The following is a 15,345-nucleotide window of genomic DNA, read 5'->3' as shown; positions in this document are numbered from 1 at the left end:
TTCTATTAACAAACTCCATTTTTCTCAATAATATATATGAAAAGCTATTTCTCCATTTACATATTTTAGACAATGTCTTTTCACTTGTTAAGAGACTTAAGACAGACCTGACAGGGTTTTTTGTCAGGTAGGATGCCTCAACTACTAGAAATATCAATCTACCTCATTAAAGAAATAAGAACTGCACTGATTTCCACAACTAGAAGCCCAGAATTAGTTGTACACCTGAGCCCACTTCCAGTGGCACTGGCTCCATTTCTCTGTGGTTCCCTCAGCTCTGTTTTCCTCAGTGTAATGTCCTCATCGTCAGACTGTCTCTCATGTGGGGGCAAATGAGTTGTAGTAATTCCTGGTTACACACTAACACAGCTGACATCCAAAGGAAGAAAGAGGGTCATTCTCTGATTTTTTTCACATTAAAATAAAGAAATGCCTTTTTCTGAATGCGTAGACAAACCCCTAATAGACCTTTACTGCAGATTGGGTCATACATTCATTCCTGAACCATTCCTTATAATCTAGGGAATGCCATGAATGTATTGGTTTAGAATTGCCCACCCACAGATTTATTAGAATGGCAAGGGGAATTGGATTACAATAATCCATTTCATCAGGCTGAGCTCTAAAGGGACTACTTGGCTACTATGCAATGGGGAAAAGGTGGACTAGATGTTGGATCAACAATGCCAACTTCCACCGTAGGCATTTAGCACTCAAGTACTGCATCCACCCACTCCCCCTCCATGAGCATTATAGCACCATATGTATTTAAATCTAAAATGGTGTTAACTTCATGGTAGCCATGAAAAAGATGGCAATAGGGCACTATAATTTTATTTCCTTTCTATAGAATGTTTGTTTTATCTGTAATTGTTAATTGCTTTTAAAAATCCTACCAAAAAAAGTTACTTTTAACATATCCTCAAGCTTTTCCAAATGTTTCATTTTATCAATTGATCAGGGAGTTTACCTTGTAGTAGGGGAGAAAACAAAAGACCAGTAAAATAAGTTAAATTTGGTCATTGTAAATCCTAATCGCTATTTGCATAAGGAAAATAAACAAGAGACCTAGCAAAAGTAACTGAGGAAAGCCTCGTTAGAGAATGCTGTTTAGAGGGCCTAAGGAAATAACATCTGACCGGAGACCTACAGGATGACGGATAGCCTGCAGGAGAAGAGCTGAGAGAAGCATTCCAGGCCTAGAAAGGACCAGAGCAAAAGCCTGAGAGTGAGAAGAATTTGGCAGGTTCCTGGAGAGAAAGGAGGCCAAGTGGCTGGGACATAATGAGCAGAGGGGAGAATATCGGGGTAAGTAAGACTCTGCAGAGGGAGACTGAAGTGAGGTCATGCAGGCTCTTGGAAGACCATGGGAAGAAGGTTGGATTTTCCTGAAAGGGTGTCAAACAGTAGAGCAATAGGATTTGCTTTAGATTTTTAAAGACACTCTATGGATTGTTTAAGAGCAGATCCGGGGGGATGGGTGGGGGAGCGAAGTGGAATATGAAAATAGCTACACTCTCCCTCACAGCAGTTCTCCTGACTGTGCTCTTCATCCCATGTTTTTCAAAAAGAAGTTTGAATAGTGTTGAAAATGTTTAATCAGCTTTATTTATTAAGGACTAGATGTTAATTTAACTATGGAGATCAAAAGAACATCAAACATAGAGTACTTGTACTTGTTTCTCTTACTCACTTATTTCAGATGAATCATGTAGCCTCACCTACCATCTCCTCTGGAAGTTTTGTTAGTGACATATATGAAGGGATAGTGTCATGTAATTTTTACTTATATTTCTCTAATGAAAGTAATCTTAACTAGTCAGTCAAAAATAGGTGATCTGCAATATAATATTAAGAAAGCATAAAATCAAATTGGTTTTGGGTTTTTTTTTTAATAAAGCATTTATGCCTTAATATGCTATACCAAATTTCTAAATACTTCACATTTCAGGGTGAAAAGTTAACATCTATGGAGAATTTAAAATGTGAAAAGAGGGGCACCTGGGTGGCTCACTCAGCTGAGTTTCCGACTTTGGCTCATGTCATGATTTCATGGTTGGTGGGTTCAAGCCCCACAATGGGCTCTGTGCTGACAGCTCAGAGCCTGCAACCTGCTTCAGATTCCATGTCTCCCTCTCTCGGCCCCTCTCATGCTCTGTCTCTGTCTCCGACAAAAATAAATAAATGTTAAAAAAATTTTTTTTTAATGTGGAAAAGAGAGAAGCTTCTGGCTAAATGAGCACTTTTACTTGCTCAGTACTAACACAGAAATTAGCATAAACAAACAAACAAATAATTAGTATGTGAGTACTCACTCTACTGAACTCAAATTAGATTCCTTGTTGTATCATAAGCATAATAAGTACCCTCTGGCTTTAAGGCTTTAATTCTCGCTCTTCCATCTATGTGAAATGCCCCTGCCCCTGCCCCTACCCATGCCAAATATCTGCAAGACTCTTTGCTCCACTTTATTCAGTTTTTGGCTCACATATCTATGATCTTATCAGAAAAGCTCTCTGTGACCTTGTTTAAAATACCATCTCCATCACCCTCTATTTCTCTGAAAATACATATGCTTTGAAGCACTTACCACTACCAGATATGATGTATATTTAACTTCTGGCTCCCCACACAGGAATACAAGTTCCAAAAAATGCAGAGACTTGGCTTTTTTGTTGATTGCTGTATCTCAAACACCTAAAACAAACAGCACAATATGTATCTGTTTCACATATAGTTGTTGAATAGAATGTGTCCTTACCAAATTAGGACCTACATTCTTAGCATTAAATGAGTCTAGGTTGTATTAAGTTAATAATGACTCAACTATATTCTTTGCAACAGAAAACTTTCTTTGCCTCTTTATAGTGAATCCCAGGGTCAGGCTCTGGGGCATGTCTTCCTTATCTCCAAGAATATAAGGTCCTCGGAAGCTAATGTCAGCAGCTCCCTCACAGGTCAGTCCTCCACAGCCTTACACTTCTAGTCATTCTTTTATTTATTGACAGGTTTATTTCCTGTTTTATTATCCTATTTCCCCTTTCTGACACTATACATAGCCATCCTCAGTGACTTTCAAAGTATATTTAAATGACCCATTCAATAGCATAGTCTCTTAGTGCTTTTCTGTTATGTGTTTGTTTTTTAACCTCTAGCATTTCTTTTTCTTTCTTTCTTAGGATTTCCATCTCTCTGCTTACAATGCCCATCTATTCTTCCATGCTGCCTACTTTGTTCATTATTGTTCACTGTATATTAATCATAGTTGTTCTAAATTCCTCATCTGATAAGTCCCAACAACTCTGCCATGCCTGGTCTGTTCTTACTCTGTCAGTTCAGATTGTGGTTTTTTGTCTTTTAGTATACCTGGAAATTTTTTCTTCATAGTTGGATATAATGTACTGAATAAAAGGAACTGCTGTAAATAGGCCTTTAGTGATGTGGTGTTGAGGTGTTGGCGGAGGAGAAACAGTCTACAACCCTGTAATTAGATCCTGGTCTTTTAGTGTTTCTGGGTCTCTGGACTGTGAACTGGCTTTCTCAGTTGTTGGGTTTATTTTTCTGTCCCCCTGAGGCGGGACAGGTTGGCTAGAGTGAGTAGGAGTTGGGTATTTCCTTTCCCCTAGGTCAGTTAGGGTTTGATAATAGCCCAGGAGGTTAGGCGCTGGTTAACTAGTTTCCCTGGGGGCACGCCTAGTTTAGAAGAAAAGAATGGTCTCAAATATTTCTGAATGGTTCTTTTCCCCTCCCCCTGCAGAAAGCACAGGGGGATTCTTGTCAGATATTTATCGTGGGAACCTAGTCAAGCTCTTGGAGGGAAATCTCACAATATTTGGGTGGGCCCCTCTATGACTGGGTCCCCTTTAGTTTTTAACTCTCAGAGTTGTCTACACAAAGCCTCTAGCAATTCATCAATTACAGTTCAGACTTTCCTAGTCTGCATATTCTCTTCTTTCTCCAATCTTGGTGGCAGAGGTTTGTCCTGTGTTGTCCCTTCTTTTACTGATCCAAGTAGAGTTGCTGACTGTATAGTTTGCTAGCATAAAGTAGGGACTTCCAAGCTCCTTACACGTGGAAACTTCGTCATCTCCAGAGACTATTACCAACCTCAGTTTATATCCTGGACTAACCCTGGACCATATAAACACTGATAACTGTTCTCTGTGAAGTATCAATTTTGAACATCCTTTTTGGTCCACTACTTCCTATCTGTCCAGTTCATTTTAGCGTGGTGGTAAGTCTTTAGCTTCTAACAGACCTCCTCCAGTTCATTGACACCCTCCTCCACTCCCGCTGCATTTTAATTATCTGTATGCACTCATACATTTACCCAACTTGGATTTCATGTTTTCATCATATGATCATTTCTCTTGAAGCAAAATCAACTGCCTTGGTTCCCATCTCTCTCTGTTGAGCTTATGTCACAAACTCTGAAACTTGTTTGAATTCAATTATTTGTTTCTTTGTGCAGAGACCCAAATAATTTAATAAATAATGCAATCAGCTGACTCCTTTCTCTTTAAATTCATGACCACAGACTGCAAACGGACACCCAAGATAACCTAGCAGTCCTACTATGCTTCCCTGGGAAGTTCGTCTTTAGATCGTGTAAGGGGAAAATGTCATATTTTTTTCCTATTATGGCAGACTCCTTCACTTTTATGCATTTTCAACCGATGATCCTATTTCCATTATTCATGGTGAGTACAGAAACTATCAGAAAGGACTTATTTCATTTTCATTACAACAAATATTCAAACCTCTGCATCTGTACCTTCTCAGCCTTCTTCTGTTAAAATGGAAATAGTGTCATTTTCCCTATCATGGGCAATTGTAACTCTTGACACCTATATTTTCTCTTCTTCTCAGTTTTGCTTCTTCAGTTATTCCATTTGTCCACAGCACATCATCAAACTTTCATTCTCTGCTTATTATTCATGCCAGTGTACCAACATACATCAGTATTTTCAACTTAAAAAAATGCTTTGTTGATTTACGCCATTACCACACACCTTTTCATAACAAAGGTTTTATACACACACACACATATACACACACACTTTTTCATTAAAAAGTGATATTGAATGTTTATGGGAAAAGCCAGCATCTCCCTCTCCTAGCCCTCTCCACTCTCAAATACCTTCAACAGTTCTAGCTCTTTGATATTTCCACATTTCTAAACAACATATTTGTTTGCTATTTATTGATATATTTAGATACTAATGTATAGCAAATGAGAACCTCAATTCAAATGTTCTTACTCTTCTATCCCAGATTAATCTTGATTCCACCTTTTCTACATTTCAGAGATACTGCTCAAACCCTCACAGCTCCTGAATACTAGAATAGCTTTATAAGTGGAGAAATAGAGCCACTTTCACTTTTGCTGCTGTTATCCATTTTCTACATAGCAGCTACAACACTTTTGAAGAGAGTAAATCAGATTATGCTATTCTTTGGTGTAAAGACGTTCGATACAGTCTTTTTGTGTTTGGAATTAAACCCAAATGCTTTCCAGAGACCACAAGGCACTGGACCTAAGGAGGTTCCTTGAATGTCTTTTGCGTCCATTATCAACTTCTCACACACTATGCTTCAGCTACACTTGCCTCTTTTGGTTCTTCACATAGAATAAAACTCTTCTTTATGGTCTTTGCACCTGTTCTTCTTGCTTTTCCCATGGTTCTTCATACACTGGACACTACCTCATCCTACGAGTTACAGCTCAAAGAAGCCTTCTCTGACCACTCTACTGTTCTTTCCATTTAAGTGTCTTTTTACTTTCTCTGACATTACCTCGCCTTTCCCTATAGAACCTATCAGAATCCATCCCTATTGTAAACTTATTTCCTTAATGATCTGTCCTTCTTTTTTCCCTCCCCCAAGTAGAATATTAACTCCAAGTGAGAAAAAAAAAACCCCACGTCTATCTTAGCACTGCTTTCCATGTACATACCCCAGAGATAGGCATATAGAGAGTGCCTAATACTTGAATTAATTCTTTTTTTTTAAGTTTGTTTTTTTAATTTTTTTGTTTTATTTTTTGAGAGAGAGAGAGAGACAGCATGAGCAGGGGAGGGTCAGAGAGAGAGGGAGATACAGAATCTGAAGACAGGATCCAGGCTCTGAGCTAGCTGTCAGCACAGAACCCGACACGGGGCTCGAACCCACCAACGCAAGATCCTGCCCTGAGCCAAAGTTGGATGCTCAACTGACTGAGCCACCCAGGTGCCCCTTGAATTAATTCTTCAACATGGGGACTAAACATAAATGCAACTAGTTCCACTAAATTATATATTATATCCAGCAGGAATGGGATGGTAAATAATAGCCCCTTGAAATCCTATCAGGCATGAGCTAATGGACCCACTTTCTAGTATCTTATTAGGAAATCTGGCTGTACTAGATTTGTATTCTTATTTACAGAGTCTTTTAGGGCCACCCCTGACAAGGGACACTAAGGTTCTTCATTTGGGTCAAGGGTACACACTTCTGGCTGGTACAGGTTCTTTTGTACTGGAGAATGAGAGGTGTTTGGGGGGCTGAGATGGTCTGTAGTCTGAGTCTCCTTTGGGGTTTATGGCATGCAACTGCCCCACTGTGGAGGACTGCCTGCCAATGTTCTTTTAGGGAGATTTGTTTTGTATCTAGCTAATGCCGAAGACCTCAGTGGGTCAGGTTTCTCCTTAAGTTTTCAATTCTTCTGGACTTCTGTTTCTTAGCAACAGCTAGGAGTCTGTCCATCCTCATTGTTCTCTGCTTTAGCCTCAAAGCAAACAAGAGAAAACGTGTGCGTAGCAGCTTGCAGTTTGCCATTTAGTAATATTCCCAGAGACATAGTGGATTCCAATCTTAGTAGCTATTGATAGACAATCTAAAGGATCATCACACTTTTGTGAGGCATGAGAGGGGATGGTCAGTGAAAAATGTTTTAGAGGGAAGTGAAAAACGAGTTCCTTAAAATCATTTGCTCCTTCTTGAGTGTTCCATTGCTATTAATAAAATTTCACTTTCTGGAATTCAATGTAAAAATTTCAGTATTAGAAACAAGGTGGCAAAAAATTAATGTTGCAGTTCAATAAACCCCTTAACTAATTTCTTGATCTGTTTAAATATTCTCACACCAAGGGCAAACTGGCTTCCAATAATTGCCCAATGTCCTAAATTTGGGATAAATAGCCAAATTTGGTACAATTTACTTTCATCTGAGATTTTGTTTAGATTTTCTCTTTTCTAATGGACTTTTAAAGACTCCACTTATAGTAACCAATGCACTTGACTTTTTTTAAATGTAGCTACAAAATCCTCTAATGCCTTGCCTCAATGTATATATATACTCTGAGTTCTAAGATACTGTTGGAGAAAGCCTAGGTAAAAGATTCACAATTGTATAACACAAGCTATCAATTCCCCATGTTAGGGCAGGAATGTATTGCCTGCGATTTCACCTTGATTCAGCCAGGTTCAGTTTCTCTGGGGCCTGTTATTTTTAATCCCATTCACAGTCAAACTGGAGATAGATTCTTCTAGTTGCAATTGGCAGAAATCACTTAAACTAGTTTAAGCAATGGCATGAACTTTTATTACAAGGATAAATTATGATGAAAAATTCAAAGATAGAAAGCAAACTCAAAATTTTCAAGGGACTGAGATCAAGAAATGGAAACCTATCTGGAACCAAGGCAGCTCTTACAGCTGTGTCTGACCTGTCAGCATGACTTCATGGAAGCATGGACTGGAGTCGAACTGCCTGAGTTTTATTTTAGCTTCCTCACACATTTATTTTGATCACGACTCTGAATTTCCTTACCTGTAAAATAGGGATAACAGTACCAAACTCACAAAGTTAGAACACTTAAAACACTGAGTGACATCGTAATCTGAGATCATCCTTACTCTGTAACACAACTCAGATTCTGAATTTGTACCGGAGAATGAGAGGTGCTTGAGGGGTTGAGATAGATATCTGTGGTCTAACCTGCTGCTCCCAAGAAAGGTGGCCTTGACCTGACTTCCTTTCTCAGAACAGATCGACTGTCTGATAAACTTTCTCAATCCCAACTGTATAATTTTTTATTTTAGAGAGAGAGAGAGAGAGAGAGAGAGAGAGAGAGAGAGAGAAAGGGGCAGAGAGAGAAGGAGACACAGAATCCAAAGCAGGCTTCAGGCTCTGAGCTGTCAGCACAGAGCCCAATGGGAGGCTCAAACCCCCGAACCATGAAATTATGATCTGAACCCAAGTCGGATACTTAACTGACCACCCAGGTGCTCCTCTTTCCTCAAGTTTTAAAAAATGGGGATATATCATATACACAGTAACACAATTGAAATGTTCAGTTCAAACATTTCCATATGTTAACACTCATAGAAGCAGCCAGATCAATATTTAGAAAGAACATTTCCATCATTTATGCCCTTTCTAATACCCAAGCCCTAAGAGGTTGCTATCCTTTTATCATCATAGTTTTGTTTGTTCTTAAATGTAAGTAGAATAATATAGTATGAGTTATTTTATATCTATTTCACTCAACACAATCCCTGTGAGATCCATCCCTGTTATTGTCTGTCTTCTTTTTGATTGCTGGGTAGTAGTTCATGGTACGCTATACTTCACTTTGTTCCAGTTTGAGGCCATAATGAATCAAACTACTATGTAATTCGTATACAAGACTTTTAGCAGACATCTGCATTAATTTCTCTAGGATATATGCAGTATAGAAATTGCTGACATAGGGCAGGCATAAGTTCAGATATAATGGATACTGCCATCAGTTTTCCAAAGTGTCTGTGACCAATTTACATTCCCACCAGTAATAAGGGTTTCAGCTATATTTTCTTTTAAACAAGGAAAATAATATATTCTATTATGCTAGTTATATTTTTTTTGTTCTGCAAATGTATTTGGGGGTTGTTAAGTTGCTAGCTATAAGCAAGGCTGAGTTTAGGCTAAGTTGTGAGTAGATGCTCCTTCATTAGCACTATTAACCAAAACGCCACCCATTAACATTTCACTAAAAAATACTACTACGGTTGTGCTTGTCATCCTTTATAGGAGGGTTTCTCAACAATAGTACTATTGTCATTTGGGGCCAGATGACTTTATTGTTAGGGCTGTCCAGTGCACTGCAGGATCTTTAGCAGTATTTCTGGCCTCCACCCACGATATGCCATCAGCCCCTGCCATTCATTGTGACAACCAAAAATGTTCCAGCTATTGCCAAATGTTACCTGTAGGACAAATCTCTCCTTGCCCCATTAATAGCCACTATTATCTAAATAAGTATCCTGGCTTCTCCACACTTCATCTAAACTGTCAGGAGTCAATGCAGTGTTAATACAATGATGTCTGTAGTTTTCCAGTACTAAGAGCCCATTAGAATCATCTTTAAAAAAAAGGTGAGCTCTTGGGGCACCTGGGTGACTCAGTTGGGTAAGGGTCTGACTCTTGATTTCAGCTCAGGTAATGGTCTCATGATTTGTGAGATGGAACCCCACATTGGGCTCCATGCTGACAGCACGGATCCTGCTTGGGATTCTCTCTCCCAGCTCTCTCTTTGCCTCTCCCCACTGGTGCTCCATCACAAACATGCACAGTCTCTCAAAATAAACATTAAAAAAAAAAAAGCAAGCCTTTAAAAGATGCATAGGCCAAGTCTCCACCTCAAAACAATGGACTGCAATTTCTTGAGGTAGGGCTTGAGCATTTTCCTTGCAAAGCTACCCAAAATTTAATTCTTAATTTTTGCACACTTTAGAATTTACTTTTTTAAAATGCATGAGCAGAGGAGGGTCAGAGAGAGGAGGAGTCACAGGATCTGAAGATAGGCTCCAGGCTCTGAGCTAGCTGTCAGCACAGAGCCCTATGTAGGGCTCGAACCCATGAACCGTGAGATCATGACCCGAGCCAAAGTCGGACGCTTAACTGACTCAGCCACCCAGGCACCCCGAGAACTTACATTTTAACACAGTTTTCTTCTCAGGAATATATGCTTTAAAATAGATTTCTACCAACAATTTTTCAAACATTAGTAGAGTATGAGGCATACATATATTGGGGGAAAAGAAGGCTCACAGAAATTCTTAAACCACATTAAGTAACCACCTATAGCCCATAGGTATAAATAGTAGTATCTTGTGTTTATTTTCTCATTCAAAAAAATTATATTTTTTCTCAAATCAGACTTTTAATGTATTTCCTTTTCTGACAGGTGAATATGTGATAATCCTTCCAGCTAATTCTTAGCCTACCTCTTCTCTAATCAGCCTCTCTCTCAAAAGGGAATTTCTCATTGTCTTTGAAACATGTTGTCTTTCACTTAAATAAGAATTCACAACCCTCCCCCCGTTAAAAGCAAATGGAACATTTAATATTTCCTCCCAAGTCAAAGTCAAACCATCTGAAAGAGAATTTTAGACTCGGTGATCCAATTTCTTCATTTATCACATTCCACTCCAGTCTGGCTTCTGGCCCTCTTATACCAGCAAATAGTTTGAAGGTAACAGATGCTTATTGTGTTACTAAATTCAATGGATATTCTGACTTTATTTCATATGATTCACAATAGTGTTATCCACTATTTATCACTCTTTCCTTGAAGTACATACGTCTTTGTTCTCCATTGTACATCCTTGACATCTGCAACTCCTTATCCAGCTCATCTTCCTCTACCTAGCCAAAAATTAAGTTCTTGACTGCATACTCCTGGGCTGTCTTCCAAGTTAATTTCATGTATACTTAAGACTTTGATTTTTCCCCACACACTTAACAGTTTTTATTCAGTCCAGATCTCCCTTCTCAGCTCAACTTCTATCTGAAAGACTTGCTTGGCTCAGAGGCATCAGAAATTCAGTAAGTCCCAAATTTATGATCTCCATACCTAACCATCTCCAAACATAACTGAAGTGAATGTCCTTACCATTTGGTCCATTCCATTCCATTCCATGTACAGCTTCCCTCCTCCTCCAAACCTTGAGGCCAGTTGCATCAACAAATCCTGTTATTTCTTTTACCTGGGAAACTCTACATCTTTTGCTTACCTACTTCATATTAAGTCTTCAGTTCTCAGATCATGTCACTTCCTTCGGGGAGACTTTTCTGACTAGGGTTCTCCATTATGAATTCTTCATACCATTTTTCTCAGTTATGATTACACAGTATGATTGTTTCCTGTACTAGAGTTTAACTCTTTAAAGTATCTGATTTTGCTCAAATTCCCTCACAACTTCCCCCTCCCCCAGCAGAATGTCTGGTATGCAATTTATTGAATAAATGTCAACATAGTGCACTGGAGACAGTCTGTACTCAAGGAGCTCACGATGTTGTATGGAAACAGATGCTCTAATACACTACAAAGACACGCTGCACTTACGGAATACACAACTTGATGTCCTAAGGAGGTGGAGAGCTGCCTGATCTGTCTCATAAGGTGTTAGTACAACTGCATCAGGCCACTCAACAATCCTTGATTTACTTAAACCTTTAAGAGGCTAATTCATAAGAGAGATGGACTTATGAATTTACAATTACAATTCACAATTAAAAGTGCCTTTCTGGTGACCTGAAGAAATGTCTGGCTAGAGTATCATGTGTCTCTTAGGAATGATAAGAGGCAATGCTGGGTCAGATTTGTGAAAAGATTAAATATTATGCACGCAGATTTGTGGTATATTTAAATATATGTATTTAAAGCAGGGGCGTGATTTCATTGATTTTCAAGTCTGAAGGAAGCCTAGGGTGGGCTATATGAAAAAAAAGTGGAGACACTGGGGCCTATATAAACAAGGTAGTAAGGATTAAGAGAAAGGCTGAAGACAACATACATGATGTAAAATGGACAATAAAGGATCTGCAGGGAGGAATGATATAGCACCAATGTAGCAATTTGTTATTAGTTAGCTAAACTGTTTTCTTACTTTCTGCACACTTAACTTTGAAACTGAAGGAAGTAGAATCTTCATATACACTCCAATGCTAGATTTTATATATTGTTGCCCGTTAGTATCACCTCTTAAAACTCATTTGAAATTTAACTTGTATTCAAGAATTTATCAGTAAAAATCCCCAAATATAACAGCCATAAACATAGTGAATGAGTTATTGGTAGATGTCAGAAAAAAATTTCTAAACACTATCCAGACCTAGAAATTCTGTGCATCAGAGAGGGAAGGAATGGGACTGTCCAATATGCAAAATTAGAAAAAAAAAAAAAAGCCTTCCTAGGTTTCTAGACTACTGCTCCTTGCCCAACACTGGGAACCACAGCTCCTGTTATAGAATTTTAATGATTAAGAAAATAGAAAATATAAATATTCACTATAAGGTGACTTAGAATTTCATAGTTTCTAATTATAGAAGACTTTGTAAATTTAAGTATCATATTTGGAAAGCTTTTCCTCTGTTTGGCAAGGATCTGGGGGATGATGACATAGGTTTAGACTCTAGGCTATTTTAATACTATTCTGATTGTTTTAGCAGCTTCTCAAACACAAATCCTCTAGGCAACAAGAACATAATTGTGGAATTAAAATCCTATCCTGGCCTCCAAAACATCTGAGAAAAACAAGAGTTACCATTGTCTTTATGTTGAACATCTCACACTTCTGGATAAGTGGTTCTCAATCTATCTTTACCCATCAGTAACTAGTCCTAGTAGAGCATATCAGACAGAGATAAGGACAGTTTGTTCAAAGTGAACCTAAAAATTTAACTGTGCAGGTAACAAATAGTAAAAAAAAAAAAAAAAAAAAAAAAAAAATACTCTTGCTTTATTCATCAAATAACTTTAAAAACTTAACTGGTGAGATTGTTTCCATTTTCCACTTACCTTGTATTTCTCCACATTCTCAACAGTCATTCTAAAATTCTGTGGAGTCATAAAGTATATTATGATATTACCAGAAACATAAATCTCCAAGGTTCAGTATTTTATAATAAATTTATTAAGTTTTTTTTTGTAAAAAGTGTCTAGTGTTTATATGTAGTATATCACATCCAAATGGCAATCAGTTGTTTAAAAAGGTTTCCTATAAACATAGAGTAAGTTCATACAATGGTTTTTGTAAGATAATGACAAATTGTAGCACAGTTATAACTGAAGACTTTATTATTTGAATCATACTTCTGATTACAAAATTCTTTATCTGCAATGGTTACTGTTTTTCTGGGCCTTTTCCTTTTTACTTAGCACTCTAGTAATCCAAGAAAGAGGTCAGAGGCACATGAAGCCCCTATCACTAGGGCATCTTTATCATATTTTCAAAGCATAGTATTAAAAACCAGCAGTTAGTTCCCACTTTTAGGGACCTCAGAGATGGACATTTGTTATGATACTATTATTCTTCAAAACCCAGCATTAGAATTATTTAATAACTAGGGAAAAATTAAAGAAATAAAAAGAAGAGGCTGAGCATACATCATTTTGCAAATTATGGTAGCGTTACATTTTGTTTTAGGACTCATTAATATTTGAGTAGACCATGTGTACCTGTTTTCCCTTTCCTACTCCCCAAGGGTGAATATACACTTCCATATATTGAACATGTATTTGGAGTTATGTTGAGATCTTTTTAAAGGCTTTAAACCAAACTATTTCAACAGCTGGTATATTAAAACATAAATATTTCCCACAGGAGAAAATCATTATTTGGGGGATGCAGCTACCGCATTCAAACCAATTTGGCTTGGAAGGTGGGCCTTTGCACCAAATCCAATCACTGGAGAATAGGATTGGAGAGTTTTATCATTTACTTCGATTGATTCAAGACTGATCAATGAACCGGAAATGAAGTACAAAACAATTTTGATTTAAAAAATGGTTTCAAACAAAGTGAAACGGGACACCACCAGGCTTGAAGTGTTCCATGACACTTCTAAAGGGTTGTTAACAGGCCCGCAGTTACAGTTATGAAAGAAACCGTCAACTAAATTGCAGCACGTTAAACCGACACAGTCACTAACGTTCCTTGAGTTGCTTTTCTGTTGCGAGTTGGCACCGCACCCTCCACCCCGCCCTCCAGGAAGGGCCTTAGGTAGTAAAACCTTTTTACAGAACTAGGCAAGGGATACCCACAAATGAATCAAGAAGAGTTACAGGAGATCCACAATTCGGTCTCTATTTTTCTCCGTCTCCTCAAGTGCCCCGCCCGTTCGATTAACAGACCCCCGAGGGAGCCTGTGTCGCAGGTCGCCTAGGCGTCGTAGGCAGCGGGAGGTGACCGCAGTTGCCCAACAGTTGGGTTCCCAGGCTGCCTGGTGTGACGCACAACCCTCTCCACAACCCTCCGGACAGACGCTCAGTCTGGTCCGGAAGCCGGAGGGAGCTGCGATGCGATTCGATTCCTGGTCAGCCGACCGCACGCAAGACCCTGCTCTCTCGGCTTATTTAGCGGAGCCCTCCCGCAGCACCCCGAGCCCCAATGTAGTTTTTAGCATTTCCCCACACCCCCCTGCTTCCCCGGTAGCTTCTCAGTCTCTCCGCCGCGACGTCCTTGCGCAACCGTTCCAAGTGACAGTAGCGTCCATACCCGCACGGAGCGGGCCTGCAGCTCCCATTTCCCGGAATTCAATTCCGGGCCTCCAAGGGAGGGCGGTCGAGCAAGGATCAGCGGCCCACGGCCGTGGCCAGAATCCGGCGGCTTCCGCGCGGCCGGCGTGCGCGCTCCCATCATTGCGCGTGCGCGCCACACTCTCCGTCCGCCTCAGCACCAATAGCATTCCTTCCACGCCCCACGACTCCACAACGTAGCCCCTCCCACCGCCCGCGCGCCAGCCGGAGGTGTTTGGCGTGCGCGCGTCCGTTCGCTCGCCGGCCCGTCTCGCGCAGAGTGGGGAAGGGGAGTGAGCAGAGGCGCTTACGTCGCCCGGGAGGCGGAGGCGACGACGACCTCGGTGGTGGTGGCGGCGGAGGCGGCTACGACGGAGACGGTTGCGCTCGCTCTCTCGGCGTCATGGCGGCTGCCGGGAGCCGATAAGCGGCGGGAGCGCGCGCGTGGCCGCGGCGACGACGACGGCTCGTTACTTCTTGCTTTTGCTGCCTTCGCCGTTGGTGCTTCAATAATGAATTGATTGTTGGATCCGCTTCTCAGGGGATCGCGCGTTGGTGCCGCGGCCCGGGGCTTCCCCTTCCCCTCCGCGTCCTTCCCCTTCCCCCTCCCTCTCACGGACTCCTGCTTACCCCGAGACGCCCGGAGCCCGAGGACTCACTCGGCGGCGGAGACGGCGGGCCCGGGCGCGAGGGAGGCCGTCGATCCGAGTGGGCTCTCTCCGCCCCTTCGCGAAGCCTGCACGCCCGTCGGTAAGAAAGGGGGTGGCGGGCGGGTCAGGATGTGGCGGGGAGGACGGGAGCC

The 15,345-nt window shown here is 40.5% G+C and overlaps 1 protein-coding gene and 1 long non-coding RNA gene across 10 annotated transcripts in view; one reads left to right on the top strand and one right to left on the bottom strand.

Moving 5' to 3' along the window:
- The window catches only part of LOC115294678, a 116,120-nt gene extending 100,795 nt beyond the window's left edge, over positions 1 to 15,325 (bottom strand). For 5 of the 6 annotated variants that reach the window (XR_003910057.1, XR_003910053.1, XR_003910052.1 and 2 more), the window contains exons 1-2: positions 14,070 to 15,325; positions 2,591 to 2,697 (exon numbers count right to left, since the gene is read on the bottom strand). This is a non-coding gene — a long non-coding RNA (uncharacterized LOC115294678). The remainder of the gene's footprint in view (positions 1 to 2,590; positions 2,698 to 14,069) is intronic. The other variant, XR_003910056.1, reaches the window with a different exon arrangement.
- Positions 14,772 to 15,345, top strand: part of CHD1 (chromodomain helicase DNA binding protein 1) — a 73,189-nt gene continuing 72,615 nt past the window's right edge. For 3 of the 4 annotated variants that reach the window (XM_029942642.1, XM_029942640.1, XM_029942641.1), the window contains exon 1: positions 14,772 to 15,293. The gene's annotated coding sequence lies outside the window, so the exon portion shown is untranslated. The remainder of the gene's footprint in view (positions 15,294 to 15,345) is intronic. The other variant, XM_029942643.1, reaches the window with a different exon arrangement.

The sequence above is a fragment of the Suricata suricatta genome, chromosome 6 (assembly GCF_006229205.1).
Source record: "Suricata suricatta isolate VVHF042 chromosome 6, meerkat_22Aug2017_6uvM2_HiC, whole genome shotgun sequence".
NCBI classification, from domain to species: domain Eukaryota; kingdom Metazoa; phylum Chordata; class Mammalia; order Carnivora; family Herpestidae; genus Suricata; species Suricata suricatta.
The sequence above is the reverse complement of the archived record's forward strand: the minus strand, read 5'-3'. Positions and strand labels throughout refer to the sequence as shown.